The sequence below is a fragment of the Phascolarctos cinereus genome, unplaced genomic scaffold, assembly GCF_003287225.1.
Source record: "Phascolarctos cinereus isolate Bilbo 61053 unplaced genomic scaffold, phaCin_HiC Scaffold_5;HRSCAF=322, whole genome shotgun sequence".
Lineage (NCBI taxonomy): Eukaryota > Metazoa > Chordata > Mammalia > Diprotodontia > Phascolarctidae > Phascolarctos > Phascolarctos cinereus.
The window spans coordinates 217228859-217235370 of NW_027555958.1; positions in this window are offsets into that span (position 1 = coordinate 217228859).

Consider the following 6512-nt stretch of genomic DNA (forward strand, 5'->3'; position numbering starts at 1 on the left):
ACAATCTGTGATTTCTTCTGTATGGTGATTCCCTCCAACATTGCAGTTCTCATTTAATCTATTACTTAGTCTAAAAAAAAAGAAGCCCTCCAAATGAATTCATTTTATCTATTTCTATAAAGTCTCTCCTTTGGTAGATTGATTGGTATAATCTCTAATCTATAAATTAATTTAGGGAGTATTGTCATTTTCACTTTATTGGTTTGATTCAACCACAAACAGTGACTATCCTTCCAATTATTTAATTTTCCCTTTATTTATGTAAAGAATGTTTTGTAGAAGAGGCCATCTTGATGACATACGATGAATTTGAGCTGAAATGGGCTAATACTTAGGACACATGGGATGGATTTTTTTTTTAAAGATTTAGCTCCAGGCAGGTCATCAGAATGTTCACTTTGGTTTCTTATAATTAGTCATTGTCTTTAACATCTATTGAGAAAGAACAGCTGCAGGAAATTTGCTTCCTGAAATGAGTAGCTTCAGAGGAGGTTGGATTGCATTCAGTTATGAACTCCCTTGCCTTCACTGTCCACCTGTACAGAGAGATGGGAAATATTTCTGAGCTTTTAGCTAATGTATTTAGTGACTTCTACCTGCAAGGCACCTTACAAAGTGCTAGGGAGCAAAGGTGGTAGTTGTAATAATTAAGAAAGGAAGAATGCTGAAATCTTAGAAAGTAATTCAGTCCTAACAGTTATTCTTCCCTCCGCCCCCCTTTCCCCAAAAAAGTGACCAAGAAAATATCAGTAACTCGAGTCCTAGACCAATTTTTTTTTTGTTCTTGACCTGTGATTTCTTTAGTATACAGGGGACTCCTGACGGAGGAAGCCCTCTGCTAATGCAGATTTGCACCTATTTTGCAATTCATAGCTTTAGTGATTGCCTAGGGGCAATTTAACTGAAGTTAAATGATTTGCCCAGCTCAGCTGGACTTGTGTCAAAGGCAGAACCTGAACTCGGGTCTTACAAGTTGACGTCACCTCTCTTTCCACTACACCACATTGCTTAGTTTAATAGCATTATACTATTTTTTATGGAAATAATTTATATTGAGAGCATCTTTTATAAAGGTAACAGAAGGTGACAGGTTAGCAAACCATAGTGTTACAGTCACATAATTGACTGAAAAATAGAGCTAAGAAGAGATCTTGCTGTGCATTCTACTTGTCAACTACCAGTGTGTGCAATGGAAAGAGCCCTAGGAGGGGAAGCAGGGGACCCGGGTTCAAATCCCAGCTCTGCCACTTACTACCTTTGTGACCTCAGTGCCGGGAGCGCCTGCATCCCCAGCTGTGGTCTGATGCCGGCACAGTGTGAAGAGAGAAAGAATCACGGGCCAGGTGAGAGCAGTGAAGAACAAACTCTGTTTATTGATCTGAGGGCTCAGGCTTATATAGTACTGGATCAAGCAATAGTAACATTGTTATTCATGAAAAGTACAAATCTAATTAAGTGATTTCCTTTCTTCCTTGTACCTTGTCTGTTACATTCTTTCCTGCGTCCTGTCCTGTACCCCATCCGTTTCCTCCCTTCCTGCATCCTGTTCTCAAGTGACGGAACAGGGGGGTAGTGAGCCGACATCCTGAGTTTCACAGCTGTGGGGCCTAGTACAAACTACAGGTAAGACCCAGGCTGGCCTAAGCCCTCTAACTCCCCAAAGCTGGCCCTCTACACCTCAGGAAAGCCTTTTAACTTCTCTTGGCCTCAGTTTCTTGATATAATAAGGGGATTGAACTAAACTGCCTTTGAGATACTTTCCAACTCTGTGATCCCATTAAACTCTATGCAAAAAGTAATTGTAAAGCCAAATTTGACTGGACCCTGGCTCCAATCTGTTTATCATTAAAATCATGATACTGGTTTGTTTCTCAAAGACATCCAAAAATAAGTTGAAATTCTACTTTGTCTTATAATTATGCTGCTAGACTTGCTAGAGTGACATGCTCCAGGTGGGCAAACCCCATTTGTAAGGACTGCATTCACCAGAATAGATACACCCTGACGCACCCAGACCATAACTATACCAACATCACACTCAGATTTCCTTCCATGAATGTGATTGGGTCAACTGTGCCAGGGCCATAGCAACATGCCAAAGATTAGGGTAAAAAGATTATGCATAGTCTTCCCAGTTTAGGAGATTATTTGAACAAAATACACATCTGTACAATGAGGACTTCAATGCTGGGTCACTTTGAAAGTCTAGCCATTGCGGAGTAATAATTGGACCTTACTATTGCCAGGCCACTCAGATCACCAGGTTTTAACTAAAGGACACCCCAAACCAGCATGTCCAATCCAATCAAAATGGAGACAGGATGCCTTGCATTTCATTGTTCTCATTAACTACTTTCCCTGACTTGAAAGGATGTGTAACTTCAGATCTGTGGGACTGCATGGACCCAGGCTTTTAGAAACACAAACATATCACTGTATCAGTCCAGATCACGATGTTCCACTAACCAGTCCATGGGCTTGACTATATGTATGTGCCACTGTTGTGTTCGATTTAATATATACTTTTTGAAAAATATTGTATAAGTTCATATTTTCTTATATAATCCTATTTTTTATTCTTCAAATACTGAAATATTCATATTTGATGTTGGTTGTTAAGTTAGTAGTAGAAAATACTTTTTTTTTTAAAAGCACAAAATAATAGGGTAGTGGCAGGCTGTATTTAACTTGAGGACCTGGGTTTGAATTCTAGCTCTGACGTTGTCCAAGTAAGTTTCCTAGGTGCTGCCAGGGTTCTATCATTTCTATTCTCCCTTAGAGCTTAGAAAGCACTTAGAGCTTTGTCAGGCATTGAAGATGCCAACGTCATCCATTGCCTCCCAGGCCTTTTCCAATCTTCCTGACTTTTGTCTTGCTACTGGACTTCAGTGACTCTGAAAGAAAGAGTGAAGCTGATGACTGTGTGCAACTCTGCCTCACTTAAATCCAGTTCATACACAAATCAAAACATCATGTCATGGTGTCATTGATCCTCTTAGAAAACAAAGGATGAACAACAACAAATCCTTAAAATGAATGGTCAGTGTCTCATCAAGGTATTCATGTTCCCCAGTGTTTGGTTTGGTGAAATACAACAATTACTGTAGGATTCACTTTCTGGAAATCCTTTGTAGATTGTTGCTTTCCTCAAATCTAAGGGGACATCTGCCATGTAGTATTCCAGCAGTCCCTGATTCTCAGCGGCATTTTCTGTGTTACAGTTCAGGTAACGTTCTACCACATGGTTCCCATATAAGAATAACTGCCCTGTCCCAGGTTTCACCTATACCTCCTGCCTTGGAAATCAAAGAAAGTGATCTGTAATCTGAACTTCTGGGTCTTAAAGCACTTCATCAGTTCTGCTCAGGAAAAAGCCCCATTTGAGTAGCTACAGCAGTAGCAGCAAGAGGACTGGATATTTCAACTGTGAAACATGTCATCAACTTTGATTTGTCAAGTGATATGGAAGAGTGTGCACATTGAATTAATGGTACAGGTTGTGTTGGGAACCTCAGTCTTGTCACTTCAGTCTTCAGTGAGAAGAATGTCAAGATTCCCAAGGATTTGGTGGATTTTCTTGTTCAAGCTAAACATCCCAGCTAGAAAGCATGGCTGACAAACATCACTATAAGGGTAGCAGTCATGGACGTTCTAAGAGTACTAGACTCAGTGGAGGGTTTGGTGCGAGAGATTATTGACAAAGCAGTGATGCCAGCAGTTCTAGTTTCAGTGGTGGTCAAGCAAGCAGTGGTCACAGTGATGGTGGAGGTGGTGGTCATGGCAGCAGCAGAGGATTTGGTGGAGGTGAATATGGAGGCTTCTACAACAGTGATGGATGTGGAAGAAATTATAACTCCCAAGGGGTTGACTGGTGGGGTAATTGTATCTGCTCACAGCAGGTCACCCTACCTAATAGACTGTACCTTATCTCATTTTAAGGACTTGCAGTACATTGCCAAATGTGATTCTTCACTGAAATATTTATTTTAGGAAGCTCAAAGTCACAAGAAGTAATGAAAGAAACAATCAGCAACTCTATCCAGAAGGTGGTTTCAAGACTTCATTGCTGTAGTTTGGATTAATTCCCTTTCCCACCAGCCCTCACTCAAACAGCATTTTTAGGATCATGTTTATTAATTCATTGTGCCTTTAACTTTAGACAACTTTTATTTTCATGTCCTCTTCTTGGCTTAAGTGATGCTCAAGATATAGATTGTTTGGACAAAATAAATTTTCTGAACTAGGGCTAAAATGAAACCTTGGCACAGAGGTCTGATACAACTTAAACAAGAATCATTGATGCATCTAAAAATATTACAAGGGAGAACTTATGCAGTAGCTGGCATTAGGGCTTTTCATACTTACAGACTTAGAAAAACAAAACCAAAAATAGACATCTTGAAGCTTACCAATGGAATTAGTTTCTAATGTGGCAAACTGTATTAAGTTAAAGTTCTGATTTGCTCACTCCCTTCTGGATAGATACTTAGAATTTGGCAGTCATTAATAAGCCATTCTAGTCATGATGGGGCAGCTAGGTGGTGGAAGTCACTTCACCCTATTTGCCTCAGTCTCCTCATCCATAAAATGAGCTGGAGAAGGAAATGGCAAACCACTCCAGTATCTCTGCTAAGAAAACCCCAATAGGGTCACAAAGTGTCTGAAAAGACTGAACAACAACCAGTGGGGTGACGTATGAATATATGCATACATTAAAAGCATTGTTTTTGAAGTTAAAGCAAGTAAATACAATTCCTCTTTCGGTTTTTAGGCCTATAATTAATGTGAGCTAGCTAAATGTGGGCAGAATATTACAGGGAAAGTTTAAAGATATAATAACTTGAAATCACTTTTAGGAGAATTCATCTATTTAGATTTTTTAAATGCCTGCCATAAATGAAAATTGAATAGTAGAATGGCTGACTACAGCAGTGACTAGGCTTCTTTAAGGGTCTGGCTGATTTGGGTCTAATAACACATGCTAGAGTTAAAAAAGTAAGTTATATGATAACTTTGGTATATCTTTAAAAGGAATAGCAAGTGGTACCTAATAGATTTGCAGTTCCATATACAATCATCCTTTTTTCTCTTCTATTATGCTATGGAAATGCTTGTTTTATTTCTTAGGTTTATTTATTTTTTTTAAGAGAGTATGAACAGGAGGATTATACAGCAAGCTTTATTTTAATGCAGATTCACGTTACTCTGTTCAAGCTGCCCTGAGATGTTGGACTGGCTTACTGTAGACTTTGGAACATGGCTTTAGAAGAGCAATAAACTGAAATCTTTGAGATCACGGAGGTGGGAAATATGTACATAACTGCATAGGGTATCACTATTTGTGTAACTTTGGTTGCATAGGTTCCACTGTATTTACAGTCAATTTTTGCTAAATCTGGGCCAAAGATGAATGTTGTCCACCACTAAAATGCCTCTGTCCTTTGAAATTTCTGTGCTAATTTTGTGGCTAGAGTACTTTGATCAACTCTCAATCTTTTTTTTTGTTTGTTTGTGAGGTAATTGGGGCTAAGTGACTTGCCCAGGGTCACACAGCTAGTAAATGTCAAGTGTCTGATCTGAGACCAGATTTGAACTCAGGTCCTTCTGACTCCAGGGCTTGTGCTCTATCCACAGCACCACTTAGCTGCCCCTTCGATCTTTTTTCAATGCACAGAAAGGTATTAAAAATCTCCTAATTGCAATAGATTTTCAAGTGTATCATGCCTTGTTCTAAAAATTTATTAATTAGGTGCACTTGACAATATTGAAGTCATTTGTTATGGTGGCATTTCAATTAGTCTAGATTTAGTCCCTTGTACATTTTGCTCATCAACTAGGTGGTGCTGTGGATTGAATATCAGGTCTGGAGTCAGGAAGACTCATCTTCCTGAGTTCAAATCGGACCTCAGACACTTCCTAGCTGTGTGACCCTGGGCAAGTCACTTAACCCTAAGATGAGCTGGAGAAGGAAATGGCAAGCCATTCTAGTTTCTTTGCCAGGAAAACCCCAAATGGGGTCACAAATATTTGGAAATGACTGAACAACAAAAAAACATTTTGCCCATAACTTTTTACAAAAATGCTCCTTTTATTGTACATTCAGAGAATTATCTATATGTATGCACATCCATCCATCCATATCCATATCTATGTCCACACACGTCTTGTGTGCACGTCCCTAAACTGCCAATCTTATTTTGCCTATTGCAGATTTTTGACTGCAACAAGGGGCTAGATTCTAAAATTTATTTGGGACCATGGGAATGATAGTTGAGAAGAAAACTATTTTCTAGATACTTTTTGCTACTAGTTTTGTGTAATATTTATGGAGCCTTTTTAACAAATATTTATTTTTGTAAGCCTAAAAGTGATTCTTTGACAGTTTAGAGAAACTTGACCAAAAGACAGTACAAAAACACTGGCACTTAAATGTTGAATGTCACTGTGTACGCGAAATGTGAATTTTGCTTAGTTATGTTTTTCCCCCCTATGAATGTCTAATACATTGTAAT